General features: G+C 43.1%; 1 protein-coding gene across 4 annotated transcripts in view; it reads left to right on the top strand.

Annotated features, from left to right (window-relative positions):
- The window catches only part of nfasca (neurofascin homolog (chicken) a), a 123,500-nt gene that overhangs the window by 4,148 nt on the left and 97,020 nt on the right, over positions 1-22,332 (top strand). The gene's annotated exons all lie outside the window — the stretch shown is intronic.

The following is a 22,332-nucleotide window of genomic DNA, read 5'->3' as shown; positions in this document are numbered from 1 at the left end:
CACTTATCACAAAAGTCTGCTCCTGTGCTGTTAATGTGTGCACTTGTGTGTGAGTCTGTGTTACTGTTGTTAATTACATGGTGACCTTGCTGTATTTTAATACCTTTCATGATCACAGGCGGCTATATTCCTCTATCTGTCCTTTAGTAGCTCTACACCGTCTGTGTGCATCCAGTGAGGAGTGTAGTTATATTATGAAATCACTTAATAGTGACTGGTAATAATGTGCGTCAACATTAGTCCTGGTCCTACCGTCATGATGTCTCCACAGGGGATCAGCATCAGTGCTGAGAGTGCAGTGACCTGAAGGATGTTACTTTATGGTGTTTTCTCCCCTTTAACCTAAGATTTCTACGGACTGCTGGAATGTAGTAGTTTCTTTAAAGTGTGTATTGAATCATGCCTTATTCATCTCCTGCAAATCACTCAGCTTAATAATAATACTTAATACACAAGTACAAACACTTAAATACAGCACTGGAGCTAATTTACTGTCCACCACTGTTGCAGCACAGTCTACACGTTTATATAGAAAATATATGATTCTTTTATTTTAAACAGCACTAGTAGTGATACAAAGTTTCATCACTTAAATTGAATCATAATAAATTCTGGGAGATTTTTCTCTCATCATGTTAAATTTAGTGCTTGGCCTTGAGTCTGTTGATGAGATAAGAACTTGTCTGTGGTTCTAAGGGCCTGTTATACCTGCAGTATTTATTAATGGCTTTAATATTCCTGTAGTGTTCTTATATAGGGGCTTTGCTACAGCTCTGTAACAGTATAGAAAGGTTTGCATATTGACCTGTGTAATAAGAGCCTAATACATGTTCCCAGCCATGGAGAAATATTTAGTTTATGTGTGTGTGAGAGAGTGTGTGTTACAGCTGACTTGCATACGACTTGTATGTATGTAGTGCAGATAACTGTCAGTTTAATCACTGACCTCAGTTAAAATGAACATTTCTAATCACACCAGCTCACATACAATATAGAAAGAGTGTTTTAGGTTGACATGGCTACTTCAGTAGGTTTGTATTAATCCTAAAGGTTCTATACGTAACATTTAGAAAACCCTTGTCATTAGTGACACCAGTGGTCAGTATGTGAACTGCAGTCAACATCATGTTGCTCGTGCTTGCACATGTGCAGATGCTTGCACTCCGTAGGTCGGCACGAGTAAGCATCCTGGGCATCGGACAAAACAGTGATGTGATGTCTTACTGGGGAAGAAATTCAGCCCTGTATGGTGCTTGGATAGTGACAATTACCAGGAGAAGAGGGAGCAGTCTGCCTTTCTGTCGCCGCCAAACTGCGTGGACCTTCGAATGGGATTAACTGGCCTGCAGACGAGAGCCTGGCGAGTGCATCAAAGGAACATCAGCCGGTGGCGGCCTGTCTCTCTGGCACCCAGCTCGCTCTCATGTGCACCCTGAAGGACAGGCAGAGAGGGCCGCTAAAGAAACTGACAGGGACGGCAAAAACTTTATGGACCTTATTGATAATCCATGGGCACTGGTTGTGTCATAGGCCAGTCCTATGTCGTGACCCTGAATGTGATTGACTGGCATTATATTTATTCTGTAGATGAGATGACTTAAGTTACACTGTTATTAAAGTTTGACTATAAACAATATGTTCGACTCTCCAGAGCTGAATGAAGTGTGGACACCGGTCTGGCCACGCGAGACTATAGTTTTCATTAATGTTATGTTTTTTTAAATAGGATTTGTTAAGTGTAATGTTGCTATCAGCTGAGTCTGACCCCAGTTTCCCCCGAACATCAGTCACATTCCCGTTTGGTCACACGCCCTTCATTCGATAAACCTGGGGTTTGTGTTGGAGACGGTGTCGTGCTGGGAGCTTGTCGTTTCTTGATGTTAGCAGACTCCATTTCTAAGCTAACATTAGCTAGTGTTGCTCACTGTTGGCTCTGTAGGGGAGCAGAAGAGAGGCACTGATCAAGGCAGCAGGGAGTGTAAATGTCACATCCTTTGGATTTTCCCGAGTCCTTTACAAAGGAATCAGTCCACAGGCTGTTACATGAAGTGAGAGTCTGGGAAAGTCTCATTTTTCAGTGCGTTACAATCCATGCGCAGACTGGCAATAAAAAAGTAATTTGTACTTGTAAATTGCTTTCTTACATGTAGTACCTTTTAAATATGGGGACTCATGGAGTCAGGCCAACAGCTCTCAGGTTTCTATGTCTAACTCCATCTTCCAAACATGTTTGTGGAATCATACGTCAAAATCACATTAATCAGTTTAATTTAAAATAAAAACCAATAAAATATAAAATGTTAAGCCATTGTACTGTGGACTATAAACTAAAGTCAAATAAAAATACAAATACATCTCAAACATTATGATAATAACAAGAATTAATACAATGAAATACATTAATTAACCAGCAAATGGAGAAATAATTCATTTAATAGATTTTCACAATAACAGTGTTTTATTAGTTCATTTAACTGTAGGAGATTTATTTTCTAATTAATTTAAAATTAATTGCATTTCTTTCCCAGTGGTGTATGTGTGTGTGTGTGTGTGTGTGTGTGTGTGTGTGTGTGTGTGTGTGTGTGTGTGTGTGTGAGTGAAACCTCAGCATTAATGGTCTTACATAAGAAGAAGAGAGAGGATATCTGGACCTAAACATACACACACACACACACACACACACACACACACACACACACAAAGCTGTAGAGGACTGTTCTCCTCAAACTCTAAACCAAACCGGTGAACAGTGTTGTGCACTGCATTACACACAAGAAGAGACCTGTGACATTGTGACTTGGTACAGCAGGAAGAGCTGAACCTGATAAGATTACAAATGGGATGTGATTTCCTGGAGAAACTGTGGTGTGATTACAGACAGCTGCTGTGGATTTAACCAGCTGAGAGAGCACACAGGATAAGAAAGGCAAGGAACTTTAACAGCATCATAGTTGACTGATTGATTGATTGATTGATTGACTGATTGATTGACTGACTGATTTGGAGCCCAGGCAGGCTACTAAAATACCAATATTAGGAAAAGAAAGCAGATCAAGAGCAGCCAAATAAATGACACATAATACTTCTGAAGCAGAACAAACCATCCACTGGGTTTAAAGCGTTCAACAACCATCTCATTCTGTCATTGTCATCGTTACATTACATTTCATTAACTATAGAGATCCTTCTTAACTCATCACAGCAATTTTCACATTTGACACATGCTGTTTTCCTCCTGATGTTTTGGATATGATTGGCACATTGGAGAGCCAGAGGAAGGAGCTGTGTAACTAAAGATCTGTGACTCCTCTGCAGCTTCAGTGTAAGATGAGGTTCAGGGTCACATTTATTTATTTGGAACAAATCTTTCTGCTTGTGTTAATGCTATGTGACAAATTATTACTGTACATACAGTGAGGTCTAGATGTTTGTGACAGCTTTCTGGTCTCATACTTTTGGACCTCAGTGTATATTATAATTCAGCTTCCTCAAAAATAGCATGGAGCTCTGTAGCCCATGGAGAATTGTGTGCTTTACTCCAAAGAAGAACCTTCTTATTTACCTTATTTTCTGACATATTGAGCAAGTGATTCCATTTCTGTGTTTTGTGTTATTGATCCAGGGGTCCAGCTCGCATCAGCCTGAACAGCCAGAACAGGAACAGACTGGGCAGATAGGTGGTTTTTATAAGTGTCCACATGGTGGTGCTGTTGCAACAGTTTGTGATATGTGAGGTATTTCTCCAGGGGCCTGCTGACTGTCAGGTTTTTATTTCTGTAGCCTTGAAGAACATGTCCCGACTTCAGTTTCAGACTCCTCTCAAACTCAATATTTTTGGCTGCATCTATTTTTCCTGCAGCTCTCTTTTCATTCTGTACACACCTAGTGCGACGCTCGGTCTGGAGCTGTGCAGCTGACGGGTGCACTCCTCCTCCCTGATGAAGGTGATGCAGAGGTTGATGCTGACGTTTCCTTTTCTGAACTGTGACTGAAGTGACCTCCTGGTGTCTAAGTGACACACTGTCAGATAATAACGACACACAGTTGTAGATATAAATAAAGTATGTTAAATTCCCCTCTGCTGTTGGCTTCCATACTGAATATGGGCCACGCTGCCCTGGGAGCTGCAGATCTAAATCTGCCAGAGCACGCTCCGCTTCTGCTTCTGAATGGAATATGTTTTTTCCACTATGAATTAAAGATGTTGGGGCAGTCAGAACAACTCCCATGTTCCTGCACCATTGAGCCTTGTTTGGTGAGCTCCAGTGGGATTGTACCATCTGTCACCGGTGGTTTCATGGTTGGTGGGGTTCCCTGCTAAAACTGATCTGGTGCTTAAAAATGCACCAAAGTATGTATGTTCCTGTTTTGAGAAATCTGACCCCAGGGTGTCAGGTGTCGGCAGTGACTGACTTCCTCTGATAAATGACAGGAAAGGAAGCAGAGAGGCGTGTGAACGCTGTGGACACCCACTTCATTATTGAAATATTTCAGTAATGGCCTCAGAATACTTCAAAAGCTTCTTCTATGATGTGTTGTCCAAATATGTCTGAAGGACACACTCACGCCCACCCACCCACACAGGTAGGGTGAGGGGGCCTCCTCCCGGCTGCGTCCCACTGCCTCCCCTTGTCATTGTAGTCATGAATTGTATAAATGGGGATAACAGCTAACACTGTAAGTCTTTACTGGAAGGCAGGAGAGCTGAGAGAGAGGTTCAAACCCTCCCTGGTTTACCCAGTTGCTGCACTGAGGGAGTGTCAACGTTGGCTTGTCTGTTGAGGAAAGTTTAACAAAGTGTCGGTTGCAGCTCTGTCATCACAAAGGGGCGATCTAACGAGCATCGTAAAGTGAAGTGCAACTGCAGCATGCTGCTGTGGATACACACTCACTGATCACTTTATTAGGAACACCACACTAACACTGGGTAGTTCCTCAGTTCCTCATGTTGTTGAAACTTTATCATGATCCTGCAGGAAGTCGCCATTAGAAGATGGTGAACTGTGACCATAAATGCATCATGTTGCATGAAAAACACCAAAGAAAACCTGCTTGTTTTAGTCCATCTGCCTCCAGGTTCGACGCGGTTATAAAGAGTGACACAGGTGCAAGCAGCTTCTGTACTAACATCAACAGCTCAACAATCTGCCTGTTATTGATGTTAATGATAAACTTCAGACATCATTTTTTCTTCTCTAGGGCTTTACAGCGGTTGTTAAGATGCAATTAGGAATTCCATGTTTTGTAGGATCCATGGGAAAACAGCTGGGCCTCTGATCCAAATTAAGTTTTGTTCTCTTTGATAAAGAACACAGGAAAGTAAAGAGGTCATGTGGATGTAAAATATCCCAGAAGCTAAATCCTGTTATAATTTCCCTAAAGCTTCTTACTGAAGACCCCTGGGTTTCAGTGCTGCAGTTCAGGTGTATGACCAGCAGATGTCAGTGTTGTAGCACACAATACATGTGTCCTCTGGCTCCTCAGTTTTTCATGTTGTTGAAACTTTCCTCTGAGACTGCAGGTCTCCTGTTCTACCACATCCCAAAGGGGGTCTACTGGATCGAGATCTGGAGGCTGAACTGGACTCAGTGTCAAACTTGCCAGTGTCTGTTACTGAGTGACAGGAAGTGATGGAGTTGCACAGCTACACAGAGCTGTTTGGTGCCTTTTGAATTGTTTCATGTCACATTTATGACAAAGTTTATCACCATCCAGTGGTTCATACTTTACAGTGCTTTATAAACAGACAGGAAAAGACTGTCTGTGGTGTATGAGTGGAATACATGAGGGGTCCCACATCTTGCTACAGGCCAGCTCTCTGGAGATTCATTTCTGTTTATACACAAGATGAAGAATCATGAATCAAAGAGAAACCTGAGCATTTTACAGTGGTGCTGCATTTTCTCTCACCTTTAATCCTTTTTATTGTAGCTACACTCTGCAAAGTTTAAAACCAGTGAAGGGTCATTAAAACAGTGGAGATATATTTAACATTTACACAAAACTGAATATCAGCCCGGGACACGGAGTACACAGTGTGTAGTCCACAGCAGCAGACGACGCCGTATGGCTGCTCTCCCAGTCATCTCTTCTCCTGGCTGCCGTTCAGTTAAATGGAGCCTCCAGTGCAGATGGGATGTAACCAGGCCAGGTGGACCCTGGGTGCGATGGGGCGGTGCCCAGTGATAGGTGAATTAATTCTGCATTAGGGAAACCTGCTGGCATCACTATGATCATCTAGCATAGTGTGTCGGTTCAGGAATGTGTGTGTGTGTGTGTGTGTGTGCTGCTCACCTGGCATGGGAGTCAGAAAAACCACCCCCCTGGGCTAAATGCTGGGTTTTAATACTTCACCTGGCGAGAGAGAGAGAGTCGTTCAGACGAGGAGGGGCTGGACTACTCTGTTTAATCTACAGTTTCTGAACTGTTTTGTAGTTTACAAATATAACCAGATGCTGGGTTTCCATCTGAGGAGTCAGACATCTTTACAGACACAAAGTGATACTGGAACTGTCACAGTGACATCTGTGACAGTGGAAATCCACTGACTCCACTGACAGGGACTGTTAAAGAAGAGGTTGGGTGGGTGTCATGGATAATACACAGCAGAGGAACAGTTACACACACACTGCTGTAATGGGAGCTGTGGTTTTCAACAGATTCTCATATGCTGTAGTGTTTTTGCTTTAGAATATAAGTGGTGAAGCTCAGGATAGAGCTGGACCATATGACTTCAAATCAATGTCACCATTATTTCAAACTTTTACCTTGATTACGATGAATCATTGATTACTTTGACTCTCTTTTCTTTAGCCGTTCAGTGATGTGATTAACTAACTGGTGGTGTTCCCTTTGGTCACTGAGAGTGTTTTTTTTTTTTTGGAGGTGATGTCAGGTAGATCTGTACTGATCTCTACTGTTGACCAGTTGATTACTGATTGCTGATTGTTGATTGGTTCCTGTTCAATATGTCTGTTAAAGCCACATGGGTCCAGGTGCATGAAATGTGGCTGATGTTATTTTCCAGGTTGAACCGACTCAGTTGGTATCTGATTGGACAAAAGTCAGTTTCAAACAGCCCATATCATAAATCAAACTGTGCAGCTGCAGCTGATAGAAATTCACAGTTTAAGCTTCATCTTTTCTGTGGCTCGTCCCTCGAGCATCACTACATCATTCAGCCCACAGTCGTCCTTGAATGAAAGACCTTTTCCTCTGCAGGTCCTCTCAGGTTACCTGAGCTGCATCTTCAAGTGTCCATCACTTTCTGCTTTTCAGCAGCTTCTATTTTTAAAAGCCTCACAGAAGATGCTCTTTCCTCAGAGGGCAGGGAGGGAGGAGAGGAGAGACAGAGAGAGAGGGAAAAGACGACTGATGGGAGAGAGAGGAGGAGGAGGAGGAGTGGGGAGGGGAGGCAGAGGAACCCACCAAGATGGATGAAAATAGAAAAACAAAAGATTGCAGGCGTCTGGAGCGAAGGCCAGTGGCACAGCAGTGTCTGGCTGGCTGCCAGGTGGAGAGGATCAACAGAGGGTGGAGAGAGGCAGTCTGCACTGTGGTGATGCTCCAGGCCTCAGTCTCCACTGAGACCACTGACGGGTGAGGAGAAAACAGAGCAGGAGGAAGGAGATATGATTCCACTCTGGTGCTGCTGGATACATTCATCACCTCTGATGTATCAGAACAATTCAGAGAATAAATGAAGATTCAGGGTCCAGTGGTATAATATCACTGTCAGTGTCTCGTCACTGTTGTTTCTGAGGCAGAAGTGATGCGCCTCTGCAGACGGCTCAGTCTATTAGACCAGAGAACGATGTAATGCTCTGTCAAAGGCCTCAGTCTCTGTCAAGTAATGTAAATGAGTGAGAAACGTTTTCTCCCCAGTTTTCTGTTGTAACTATGATTTACATCATAGAGCAACTTGAATCTCTACATTAAAGTATAGACTTATGCTAATGCTGTTGGGTGGGAACAATAACTATGTTTTTATGATGTGTGAGCCTTTACATCACAACCAGCTATAGGATTAATCATCATTGTTAATGGTTTTCATTTGTCAGATTAATCTAAGATTCAGTTTTTAGTGTGAATTTTATCTGTGAAATGTTGGATACTCCTGCCTTTGGTTGCTGTAGTTGTTTAAGGTTATGTTATTTTGAACTATGTTATATTAGGGCTGAACAATTAATTGAAATATTATCAAGCTCACAATATGGCTGAGTGCAATATCCAAATGACAGGAGCTGCAATATTTTTGATGAAGGTAAAATGTGTCACAGCAGACACATAGTAGATTAAACTACACCAGCGTATCATGTTTTGTTGTGTTGTGTTTTCAGCTTTGCGACGATGCATTTTACAGTTTATCCAAGAGATTTATTATTTGTTTATTCATTGTAAAAAGTTGAAGTTTCTGTCTGTCAGGAAATCAGACATAATCCCTGAAAGAGGGCGTGCTGATGGGTGTGTTGGGCTGCACTGCTGGCCAATCAGATGCCAGCTGAACTGAGCACTTAGACGCGTTCTAAAGAAATAAAAGTCACTTGTCATCGACCACACCTCTGAGTGGAGCCGGTTCTCCTGAATAAAATGTGCCAGGTTATGATGATTCCTCACAGTCAGTGGAGGGTGATATGTATGTAAATCACAGATTTGATCAGATTTCATTAAAACTCCGTGCTGGCCCCAGATATCAGTGTAACTCTGGAGGAGATGAAGGCAGGAGCGAGGGAGGGTCAGAGCTCCGTTCAGTCGATTCACACTGACAATATTTCAGCTGCAGCTTTGCCACAGGCCGTTCTTTAACTGTAGCTGCTCTGTGGCTGAGATTAAAATACACCCAGCAGATCTGACCCTCGGAGACAAACTGTCTGATTGGGTAGAAGCTGCCGTTCAGACACACGTTATCAGGATAATTAAAGTTTTGAAGATAATTTTCTCTTTGTTTGGGATCATTTCTCTCTGTCTCTTTATTTATTTCTTATATGCACATTCTCTAATATGATGAATGTGTCTTTCACCCTCCCCCCTCCGCTGATTGAGCTGTGACCAGAGGCTGAATGAATGTGCAGCAGGGGGACAGTAGTTCAGCTGCTGCTCATGAAGCTGCAACTTAACCTTAGTTCCGGATGATTGTGCCAGTTCCATGGCACAGTTTGCCATGTTTAACTCTGCCTGTGGTCCTGTGAGTGTGACTGGCAGTGCTACAACATAAGGCCATGCATATGCATAAAGGGCAGAAATGACACATGGCCTTTTCAGCTGTGCTAAGGACAAAGACGAGCAGAACTTCTCCCCTGATAAGTTTATCCAGAACTTAATGTGCATGCTGAACAGGATCCTTCTGAATTAATTATGGCAACTTGTGTTTTGTTGCTCTTTTGTCCTTTACACAGGGAATAACTTTCACCTTTTTTTCCCTCTACAGAGATGATTTGAATCATTTAAAGCTCCACACAGTCTAAATGTAGATGTCCATGTGTTTGTGATTATAAAGCAGGTCTAGGTTCTATATTAATACTGTGAAAGTATCAAAGCCTCAGTCCACAGAGAAATGCACACAGCCTGTATTCAGAAACTGAGCCTTAAAACCAGCCGTCAGGACTTCTGGAACTTTGTGATTAGCCATGATCCAAGCCTTCTTCTTATTGATATCAACACTTCGACAACACTTAGAATAAAACACAGGAGAAGGTAATGTATGGACTGTTGGTAAAACTGTAGACTTCTCACTTGTTGACTCTGCTCTGTCTGAAACACTGCATCAAGTTAAATCAGGAATAATACAGCGTCACAGTTTGACAGGTATCAGGCAACAAGGGGAGTGGATCCAATGTCAGATACATCAGCATAGAACAGGTTTAATAAAAGAAGACAGTCTCAACAGGTGAACAAATCTGTCAGGGAGGAGACAGGAAGTCAGGTCAGAGCACAGGTGGCAGGGTGGAGATGGGAGCAGTGGAGGAGGAATGACTGTAGAGCAACCTGGGAAGGTACTGTGGGACTAACTGGGTAATGAGTGACTGAGGACAGCAGGTGGACAGGTTTGGGAAGGTCTATTGAAACACAAGAGCTAGAGAGAGGTTGTGAGGGTGAGGGGGAGAAGGGGAAACAGGGCAGGTGTCACCATGTCGCCATGACAGGGTGAGTCAAAAGTCTTCTTCACTAAATGTTATCAATCAAATAGAATCAATAGAAATTCACCCGTGTGTGTGTGTGTGTGTGTGTGTGTGTGTGTGTGTGTGTGTGTGTGTGTGTGTCAGTATTGCCTCTGGCTATAAACAGGAAGCACATGCTAGCACTGTGCAGAGGAAATGAGGCTTATTACAAAGCCTGCACAGTTGATCATTAACTGAGTGAATCCAGCTCCATCAGCTCTGTGCTGGAGCACATCTGCTCCTCTGTGCTGATCAATCAGGTCCTCTTCCTTCTGTTCATTCTGTGACTTTACACACACACACACACACACACACACACACACACACACACACACACACACACACACACACACACACACACACACACACACACACACACACACACACACACAGTCATGTTGTACACCTCCCAAAAGAAAACTGTGACAGTTCTGTAGCAGACTGAGTTTATTCAGACAGGTGTCTCTTGTTTCTCACAATACAAAAAAAAGTTACAAGAAATGTTTGTTTTTAGTGTTGTCACCACACACTCCACCTCAGATGATGTAAGAGTAGCAGGTGAGTGTGGTCCGGTGAGTGCAGGTGAATCTCATCAGTCACATGACCTGCTCCACTCCTACATGTGTGATAGTAAAGGTGCGGAACAGAGCAGGAGGACTACAGACAGCAGTGGAGGTGACTCCGCTCTGCTGAGTGTTTCTAGTCTAAAGTTCAGAGGAGATGACAGATCCAGGACCAGACTGACTTCAGCATCAGTCCATCAGTCCACAGCAAAACCTCAGTCAGATGAAGGATCAGAGAGTCAGGCAGACCAGTAGCTCTGCTTGTGTTGTGGGGTGTAATGGACACTCTGAGCCTCTAGGGGTCGCTGAAGGGGCTTTCAGTTTTAGGTTTGACATGTATTTACTTCCCTGCCTCCTGCATATGTTTGTTAATCTCAGCATCATGTTTAAATGCTGCTGAGCCCTCACTGTCTGTGTGTGTCATAGAGGTGACAGCAGTTCACTCATAGGACCAGTTTTCTTCATGTTGACTCAAACTCATTCCAGACTTTATAGATGATGTTGGATCAGTTGGGCCTGATTCCTGTTTTCAGTGGAAGAGACTGTGTGTGATGGAGACAGTTGTGATGTGTAACTGTAGCTGGACGCCTGGAGGCCTGTTCCCACCACACGTCCCATCTGTCCCTGCCCTGAGTGTCCTCCTGCAGCTCGCCCACTGCGTCTGCCGGGCAGGTCGTCCTCACGATGAAGATTAACTGCCTCAACAAAGGACAGCTTCCTGCTCGCTGCATTCACCCCGTGGGGCTTTCCCACTGATCTCTGAGCAGCAGTCACTGCTGTATTGATCACAGTGAACCCACCCAGCCTGTCACCTGATATGATCAGCTTGACACCTTAGAGCTTCAGGGGAGGGACAGGGTTTGTCACACAGACACCTCCCAGGTCTGTGTTTCAGGTCTTTCCCTGGAGGTTGTGAAGGGTCAAATGACAGAGAGGGAGGGATGACGATGATGATTACGATGGTGACAATATGTAAAACCTTCACTGAGTTCAGTTTTCAGTTGCTGATTAAGTTAAGAAAATAAAATAATTATGACCAACAGCTGATCAGTTAAAATTAATAACATTAATATCAATAACATGCAAATTAAAACCATTAAAGAAGGAATAAAATGAGATTCAATAAAGTAAAAAGACGTGTAAGTGAAAACCAGCAACAGGAACATATTAAGACCACAAAACCAGACGACTGACAGGAATGTTTTCAGTCTAGTTTTAAAGGAATGTTGGAGCACCTCTAATATGATCAGTGGCTTGGAAGTAACCAGCTGATCTGAGGGGTCTCACCTTAAAAACAAGCATTAAGATTGTAAAATCAATTCTAAAAAGCACTGGAAGCAGGTGAAGCAGTGACCTCTGCACAGGTGATGTCTGGTTATGTTTCCTCTAAGTGGAGGTGAGAGGAGAGAGCAGCGTGGTGCTGCTCGGAGGATTAGAGAGAGTTTGTCTTCTGGTCACTTCCCATGAAAACTGATTTTAGTTACAGTAAAGGGCATATTTCAGGATGGCAAAGTGTGTGTGTATGTGTGACCAGTTGAATCACACACACACACACACACACACACACACACACACACACACACACACACACACACACACACACACACACACACACACACACACACACACACAGGCCATTAGCAGCCAGTGTTAATGGGTGCTGATGAGATAAAATCAGAGGTTATCCATCTGCATTAGAGAGCCACGTGTTCACAGGGAGCAGCTGTGTGTGTGTGTGTGTGTGTGTGTGTGTGTGTGTGTGTGTTCAGCAGATGTGTTGCTGCTAGTTTCATTATGTTGCTGCAAAACAAAACTGAGCTAAAACACAATATATCACTGATGATAAGACTGTATCTTAATGAGCTGTAGTTCATTATTCTCAGCAGCAGTTTGAAATGAAACGACCTGTCTTGTATTTGACAGTTTACCATCTTGTATAACTCTGTTCCTTCTTCTTAAACATACACTGTGTGACTGAGTTAAAAGCTGTGAGCAGCGCTCGTCCCTCCAGCTTCCTGTTGATGCTTGAGGGTTGAACTGGGAGAGTTTGGTGACATGACCTGAACAATGTGGGATGTGATCTCAGGCTGCACCTCAGGGTCCGGGTCAGGGTCAGGGTCCTGGTCAGGGTCAGGGTGCACTGACCTGCTGACCCTCATATCCTGTCGCAGAGTTGCTCTCATGTATTTGCTGTCAGATGCAGGGATGGAGCGAGTGCTGGAAAAAGTATCACTGTTACTGTAAAGGGAGTGTTTGTGTAACATGTGATTAGATAAAAGTAAAGAGTAGCAGAGATCTCGTGATGATGGGTGAGACACAATATAGCCAACTCGAGTCATGCTATATCTTGTGCAGTTACGTGTCATGCTAGCCTGCCTCTGTCGCCTCTCCAGGCCGGACCTCTCTGATCTCAGAGAACACGATGATTCTCCACCACAACAATCGGCCTCCTCCAGTTTGATGTTGAACGCCAGGCTGGATTTACTTACACGTGATCTGATTGGCTAGTGCCTGGGCTGGGACATTTGAATAAACATGATATGACTGACTACTGCTTGAAAAGTTGAACTTTTCTCAACTTCTACCACAAGTAGAACAAAGCAATAGAACCACTATGCAGTTTGGCAACATGACATCACCACGTTCAAAGTGAATGAGAAGAGCAAGTCACTTCAAATTCACACTAAATGATGAAAAATGATATACTATGATTATAATATTATATGATTACATATCCCCAGGCTACAAAATAAAGTGTACTGATATACAGTATATACAGTACTGCACCACAGAGTCCAGTCCAACAATGTCGCAGGGCTCAGCCAATAGGGCGCAGCCTGGACCAGTGCCAACAAACTGTCAGAGTCTACGTTGAATGAAGCTCTTGTTGCATACATTAACAGCTGAGTTACTGCAGCCGCTCCATATCTGCAGGCCTGTTGTTGATACGCTACAGTACGCATACAGCTGACTCACAGTGCAGACACACACACAATGCAAACATACACACAGCACAATACATGAGACATACTGAGCTCCTTTCTCTCTGTTCAATGCAGTGATATGAAAGAACCATATATTGTAGAGAAAAGTGTGTGTGTGTGTGTGTGTGTGTGTGTGTGTGTGTGTCCTTCCTCTTACTGTCCATGTCCACCCTGAAGTATTTATTCCCACTGTAAGTCCTCACTTCAGAGTTTTATCTTCCTCACTGACATATTCCGAGTTCAGTACCAGAAATCCACTCTTCTTCTGTTAGTGTGGGGGTGGGTTTTACTCCAGTGGGCTGATGGTTAAGGTACATACCACATAACCATCCACATCCACAGCTCAGCTCTCCCCACGTTATGTTTGTATTTCTGTTACAGCTGTTAGCGTATGGGGCCCGTGGTTCTGAACACTACAATACCCATCAGCCTCTGCCGCTATGCAGAATTAGAAACATGAGTCAAAGCTGCAGTGTATGTGGAACACTGTGCCATAGCTGTGTGACCCACAACCTGAGGGTGATCTGAGGCCGAAGGGACAACTACAGTTTATTATAAGTCTGGTTTCTGATAACTGAGTCTGCACCAACTGAACTGAGATCTCTTAGTAGCCTCAGCTCAGAGCAGCTCAGTGACTGGATGTTTCCTTCACAAATGATGCTCAGAGGTTTTATATTCACAGACTTTGACCTCTGACTTTTTCTTTAAGGGCCATGTTCACTAATGATTCAACCAATCATCACTGTTGGTGCAGAAACAGAAGTTTTAGACAGACATGCAGAAAAAAAAAGTCATATTGTGATTATTTTGGCAGATATTGCGATTGGTCATGATTATAGTGGGAATTATCATTTTCATTCACTTTCACTAAAAGCTTCATTTATGGTCTGTTGTTGTGACACATTTTACTTCATCAAAAAAAAACAACAAAAAAAAAACTGCAGCTCCTGTGATTTGAATATTACACTGGGTCATATTACAATTTCAATAATGATTCTATTCATTGTTTAGCCCCAGTTTTCACTCTATTACTGTCTGCTAGCTTATTTAGCCCTTTTAACAGAACCTGTTTCCATGTGATGGTGAATTATTCTTTTTCTAAGGAAAAAAAAAATCTTTATTATTTTGTCAGCTTAGTGTAATGTGAACTCTGAACATTTCTCTTTCACTTCCAAGTCATTCTTATATCACACTGGTCTCTGTCAGGTGGACACACACACACACACACACACACACAGACAAACCACACAATCACCTCTCTCTGTCTCTGCAGTCTGTCACCATCCTCTGTGACCCCCCCCCCCCCCCACCTCCACCCACCACCCCCCCATCCCCCACCCCCACCCCCCACCCCCCCCATCCCCCACCCACCACCACCGCCCCCACCCCCCTTCAGCACCTCAGCAGATGGGCAGTAGTGATCCCTCTCTCTCTCTCTCTCTCTGTCATGTTGTCTGTGTGTCTCTCTCTCTCTATCTCTCTCAGTGGGGAGCATTCTTTTGATACTTGCGATCCCCTCCCATTGCCTCGGGGGCTCCCCATTGTTTCTATTGTTTTGCCTTGAAAGTGGGTTAAAAAAAAGACGGCAGCAGCGGACAGAAGGGACAGAGGATGGAGAGACGTGGGGGCCAATGACCAAATGTAGAGGGAGGGGAGGAGGTGTCACATCATATGAATACAAGACAGGGAGATGATGAAATGATGGTAACGTCCTCATTACATATGTGTTCAAGTGGGTGTTTGGACTGAAAAACTGGAGCCTGGACCAGGGAACACTTCCTGTCCCCTGGTCCTGAGTCTCTGGGTGTTTGAATGTGTTTCTAGTTGATGACTGAAGTCAAGTCTGTGTTTAACAGCAGCTCAAGAAGTTTTCAGGTTTGATTCTCTGACATCAGATCCGTCAGTAAATCCCTCAGTCCTGATTCTTGGAGCTTCTCCGTCTGTTAAAAAGGCCGGTTGCTAACAAGAGTCTAAATGAGACGACAGAGGTTGTCGGGAACGTTAAACGTCATCAGTCCAACATGAAAACTGATCTCCTCACCAGTCCACCTTTACAGCCTCGTTGTGTTTCTATAAACTGTCACTAACTCTGTCAGAGGAAAGGCTTCTGTAGAAGAGCTCAGAGCTGAATCAGACTACAGGCTGAAGGTTAGTGGTGGTGATGGTGAAGTCATGTGACTGTGGTGTCGTTGGTTTGTAGCCTAACATGAGCTTTTTACTGCTGCTGATTGTATTTAGGCTTCAAACATCATAAAGTGGAGTCATTAGTGAAGATGATCCTGCTGAACTAAACCTGTCAGGATCAGAAACTGTTGCTGATTTTCTCTAATCATCCAAAAAACAACGGAGAAATCCTATTGGCTGTTAGTGGAGGGAACCAGGTGATGCTGATGTCAGTGTTGGACTATAGAAATACATAATCTGGTAGAACTGTATAGATGTGCAAAGTAGGAGGAGCTATTTCCAGAGATGAAGTTTCATTAAATTCTCAGTGTGATGTGCGGTTTGGATTGGTTCAGTCATCAGTCAAAAATATCAACAACTGTATTCAAAAAAAGTTTGATTGGATTCTTTTCTGTGGCGTACTGAGATTGTCTTGTAGAAACAAAGTCATAGGTCATCTGTCAGCAGCAGGTTATTATGACCCATATTTATAGAGCGACAAAGTCCACGTCAGGAGGAGGTTGGGGTGGATGGATGAATATGACACAGGAGAGCGTTGTTCGATTCCCATGTGAAAGTAGCAGTTTATGTTGTTTCTAATATCCATGACCATTTGTTGTTATTATTGTAACCATGACAACAAAGATTGTCTAATGTTCAGGAAGTACTTATTGTAACCCAAATCACCATCTTTTCCTGAACCTAACCAAGCAATGATGGTTATTATAGTAACCATGGTGATGAAGGTAGGTGCGCCGCTCTTGGTGCAGTACACTTGTTCATTATTGTAACCATGACAACCAAGATCTGGTAAACCATCCACCGTAGGAGCACTATTTCAGGAGACACTGCTGTGGGCCGTATCAGAGGGTTGATGTTTGTTCTGGTTGGAGGACTGGTTGGAGGACTGGTTGGAGGTCTGGTTGGAGGACTGGTTGGAGGACTGGTTGGAGGACTGGTTGGAGGTCTGGTTGGAGGACTGGTTGGAGGACTGGTTGGAGGTCTGGTTGAACTCACCCTGGTGTTGAGAGCCGTCCACAGGATGATCAGGTGATTAAATGAACCTGTATGAGAACAGGAAGAATATCCGGTAGAGTTCTGTGTTTCTAGGTGAAGGGACATTAAAGATAATGCTGAAAGGACAACTTGAAATGGGAACACCTACCACCTCATTACCCGATAACAACTTCAGACACCAACTGGTTGAAAAGCCTGTGTGAATGAAGATGTGTGACATGCATTCATCTTGATGGACGAGCCTTCATTTCCTCACAGTGTCCACATCAGTGTAGCTCCTCGTGTGCTTTTTTGAATCCAGTGCTCCTTTTTGCTTTGAGCAGGAGTTTTTCCTCCACAGTTTCACCAAGTGCTGCTCGTTGTAGGAACTGCTGAGTTTCTCTATAATATTTTCAGGTCTTGACCTCACCCTGTACAGTGTCTTGAGATAATGTTTGTTGTGGTCTGGTGTACACAAATTGAATTGAATTGAATTATGATGTGCAGGTTTCTCCAGCTGGGCTGTGGCTCCTGCAGAGACCTCTCTGACACACGTGATGTGTTGTTTTCAGGATGGGAGCTCTAAGTCTCGGTCCCGGCCTCAGATGCAGTTGACACCTGTTTTAACAGGACAAAACACAACAGCTTCAGCAGAGCTCCATCTGTGGAGCAAACGCACACACTGGCACACACACACACACACGAAGATGCAGCCAGGATCCAGATTTTCCACATGGTTTGGGGATCTTGCACGCCCTGGCTCCTCACTGCTGCTCACACTGTTAACAAATACGTGCACACACTCCACATGCACGCATGTCTGTGCAGCCCTCATTAGCTCTCAGTGTGGTTTTGAGGCTGAATGCCTCACCACAGACCTGATTTGTCTGCCTGATTTCCCTTTCATTTAACTCTAGCTCCACTGTGAGCATGTGAGAGAGAGAGTGTGTGTGTGTGTGTGTGTGTGTGTGTCCTTGTTTTGTTTAGGCTGTATAACACAACACTTAACCAAACCAAATGACACCTCTGTCTGCGTTGATTTGAGGCGTATATGAGCCATTATACCAGAGTCAGTGTAATTTCTGCTCAGAAAATGACATCTATTGATTATTGTTTCGTCCTTTGTTGGTCAGCAGCTGTGCAGCTGCTCCACCAATAATTTCAAGGTTGCCTTACAGAGAGAGGAGCTTCAGGGCTGATCAGATACTGCTGCGTCTTTGATCCAGAGCAGATTTATTCCTCATCTTCTTGTCTTCATGTGTACGTTTGTGTTATGATCTGTTTCAGAGTGTCAGGACGACAGATCTTTATTAATTCAGTCATTTAAAAACATGGTCGTTCAGCCACTCGTCTTGAACTAAGACAGTCGTCTGGTCTCTGGTAGACATACAGAAGGAGTGTGCCCACTGTCCCTGGAATAAAACTTTGGATTGTCCTTGTTACCGGTGTGAGACTCATTCTGTCTCCACCAATCATGACACACTTCACCTCCACACCTGCTGCTGCTGCATCATCACCTTCTCCTCCGGTCAGGACACGACTGTGCTGAATCAGCTGTTCCACAGACACACAAGCAGCATCATACAACTTTTTCTTTTCTGCTAGCCAGGAGAACTCAGAAATAACAAACATGATTCTATAAAGTCACATTATTGTGGTTTATTCTCCAGTTGCGTGTTTCCTGTTAAACTCCAGCTTCACACTGCAGCATTATTAGAGTCAGTGTTTGTCATGTTGTTGTGTCACAATCTGTCAGCAGTGTGTAGTGATAATGTGTAAGTATAAAGTACTTTCAGTCTCTTCATGTATAAGTTCAGGTTAATTCTTTCTTATAGTTAATTTGTGTGTCTCAGACACAAACAAGAGAAACAGTTTGATCGGTTTTATTGACACTGACTCTGAATTACATCACTATTTAAATCATTAAATGTTCACACCTGATAATTCTGATTAACACCATAATTGAGCTAATTTTCCAACACTACCTAATTTTAATTGGCAAGTAATAATATAGGATACTGTACATACCACCACTACTACTACTACTACATACATACTATTATCCCCCATCCTCAATTATTGTGTGATATCAAACTGTACAACTAGATTTTTTAGACTGATAATCAATATTTATCAGTTTACATAAAATGTGATAAGGATCCATCTGATTTGCTTTTTGAGGAACGTCAAACTATCTTTAGCATTTTATCTCTTCAGTGTGTTTTTACTCACTGAACCTTGTGTTGAGTAAAAATCATCTCACAGCTCTACTGATGCATTTCTCATTAGTTTTAATTGCTGTGGCTGAACTCCTCTTAGTCCCAGCCTAAAGGGTCTTCCTATTCCGAACTAAATTCAGGGTTTAGAGGAGAACCGTGGAGCGGGCCTCATATTTAGATCACTGCTGCTGAACACATCTTGTCTGGACCAGATCGCCACAGTCTGGTTCTACATGGAGGTAAAAATCGTCATATGATTAATTAAGGTCTTAACCCCATGTGCAGAGCCACACACACAGTAAAGTGGAGCTAATTTGTGGTGTAGTTGATTCATTCACTGTGCGACTGATGTGATGACTAATCTGGCTCCCTGCTCCATCAGTGGTGATTTGTTGTCAGTCACCGGGGACTGCGTGTGCATGAGTCCACTTGGTTGTGTCCATGTAGTTGTCACTGTGTATTCATATGTGCACAGGGAGCGTATCAGTGCTGTGAATGACAGATGCTCAGTCTGGCCTCAGGCAATGAGCTGTTGTGACAATCTGTGTGAATGGGCTCTGGGTTTCATGAGATCCTCCTCTTCCTCTGGATTTGACTTCATCTCTTTCACGGCTGAATGCTCCTTGTTTTGTAGCTTTTATATATCTTGTCACTTCACATTGTTTTGTTGTGCTGTACTATTAGACTTTAACTGATTTATTGTATGTATCTTTATCTGTTGAGGCGTGGTGGTGGTTGTTTCTTTTCCTTTCCTCAACAGAACCAGAATCAGGACTTTTAAAACCATTAGTGTGATTTCTAACTTGGTGTTTGTCTAAGTACTGGAGTGAACCTATGATGTGCACAGCTACATTGAGTCAATCCTTTAAGATTGTATTGATATGTTTATTTTCAATTATGTTCAACAGCTCTGAGGCTGAGGATGTTTTCATTTTAAAACAAAATGATCTGCATCCAGACAAAATATCAGAAATAATCTCTGTCCACACTAACACACTTGAAAACATCACATGACCATTCACCTACACTGAGCATGTGCGAGCTGGTGTAAACAGGAAGCAGATTGTCTCCTCTCAGTTGGTTAGTGAGCAGAGACAGTTGTAGAGTTCAAATCCAGAACTGAGCTGAACAACAGCTGCTGCAAAGACAACAAGGTCAGTAACACATTCATTCATAAGAGAGCTGATAAGAGCCAATCAGGAGCCACCGTGGGTGTCTATATCATCGTTTCCAAAGGTCTCTGTTTCTGTCCGTCCAGACCACAACACAACCTGGAGTTTTAGACTAAAACTGAAAGTCTCTGTTTTAGGGACTGAAGACTCTGGAGGAGAGTGGACAGAGGAGGAAACAGAGAAGAAGAGACGAGTTTAAACTAAAATGTAGAAGAAGAGATGAGTTTAAAATTAAAACATAGAAGAAGAGATGAGTTTAAAAACAAAACGGTAGAAGAAGAGATGAGTTTAAAACTAAAAAAGAAAAAGAAAAGATGAGTTTAAATTAAAACGTAGGAGAAGAGATGAGTTTAAAACTACAGCAGAAGAAGAAGAGATGAGTTTAAAACTAAAACAGAAGAAGAAGAGATGAGTTTAAATTAAAACGTAGAAGAAGAGGTGAGTTTAAAACTAAAACAGAGAAGAAGAGGTGAGTTTAAAACTAAAACATGTCAGTGTGGATGTAGACTAAGGTCAGCAAGTCTATTTCAGTATTTTCCAGTGAAATCCAAAAATTCATTCAATCTGTCCATTTCATATACAGTTTGAAGCCTGCCGACTTCTCATTGTGCATTTCCCCTCAAGGGGAAACTGGGACTTGGACGAAGTCACGGAAAACAAAAAAAGTAATTAAAAATAAAAAAATAAATTCCACAGTCGAGAGTATAAAAATTCCCACTTAAGTAACATATGAAGAAAAAATATCTGCATCTCGACTTAATGGAAAAAATCCACACAGCAGCAAAAAGGAACAAGTGGGTTGGGCTTGGTTGGGTGGTGCACTGGCTTGGGTTGTGTTGGTGACAACAGAACATTGTCCTCTGAAAGGAGTCCAACACAGAAGAGAGAGACTGAAACTGTCATGCCTCAGCTGGATAGCTGAGTTCCCTTTTTTGTTTCCCCTAGTGTTTTGTCTTGTACTTCCTGTTTTATTTTGATACTCACCTCTTTTCTCATTTCAGGTTCCTCACTTCCTGCCCTCATGTGTCCTCCCCTTGTGTGATTACCTGCCCTGCCCTAATGTGCTGCACCTGTGTCTCATTGTCTTCCCTCTCCCTGAGTATTTAGTCTCTGTGTTCCCTCCCTTCTGTGCCAGTTCGTCTAGTTCTGTATGACTACGTTCCAGCCTTTATTCCCCGTGTGCCTTACTCGTATCTTGTCTTGTTTTTGGTTTTTGACCCTGCCTTTGCCCTGAGTCCGAGCCGTTGTTCAGCCTTGACAGAAACTGGTATTGATCCTGTTGATGCAAGAATTGATCTTTAAAAACAAGACGTAGTATCAGAGTATCGATATTTTGGGATCAATTTGCCCACCCATCCCAGTTGGAAAGAATCTGTCTTCTCTCTCTTATCTTTTTTTAGCTAGTCCCTGACTGACTGACTGAGTGATCATATTTCTACCAGTAGTCAGCCGAGTGCCTTGTCACTAAGTTGTAGTTTCTGGCTCCAACAGGTTCTATCAGGGGCTGATTACAGCTGTAGTGTTGCTAACTCAGCTCACTGTCTGTAGATTTAGAGACTTGCTTTCAAACAGACTGGGTATAAACCTGGTCCAGGTCAGGACTTCGTATGAATGTAGACCGGGGGCTCAGATCTACACCTCTTGTTGCGGACAGTCTACTGAGCCCAGCTGCTCGGGAACTGCAGGGAAGAGGAGGAGCTTCAATACACTGAGCCCCGCCTCCATCACAGCAAATAAACTACTGTGATTACATGAGTCATTATTACTGAGAGAGAGAGAGAGAGAGAGAGAGAAAAACACTAACTGCTAAAGAAACTAGCAGATCTGAATAACATGTAAACAACAGAAACACCAGCATCTCTTCTAACTTTCTCTCTGATCATTTCACAGTAAATCCAACTGAAATCACAGCTCAGTCTTTAACTGATGTTTGGTGATTTTGTCAGACAATGTCATGGTTATAATATCAGGATATGACCACAGGAGGTCCTGACATATACCACAGTAAGTTTTAACTTACTCTTGTCTCTCTTCTGTCTCCCACCTCAGCCAGGTGTCTCCCTTTTTATCCATCCTTT

This window comes from Trachinotus anak, unplaced genomic scaffold (genome assembly GCF_046630095.1).
Source record: "Trachinotus anak isolate AG129_WGS33_773 ecotype Australia unplaced genomic scaffold, CSIRO_AGI_Tana_v1 ptg000013l, whole genome shotgun sequence".
NCBI classification, from domain to species: domain Eukaryota; kingdom Metazoa; phylum Chordata; class Actinopteri; order Carangiformes; family Carangidae; genus Trachinotus; species Trachinotus anak.
This window is presented reverse-complemented; position numbering and strand designations above follow the sequence as displayed.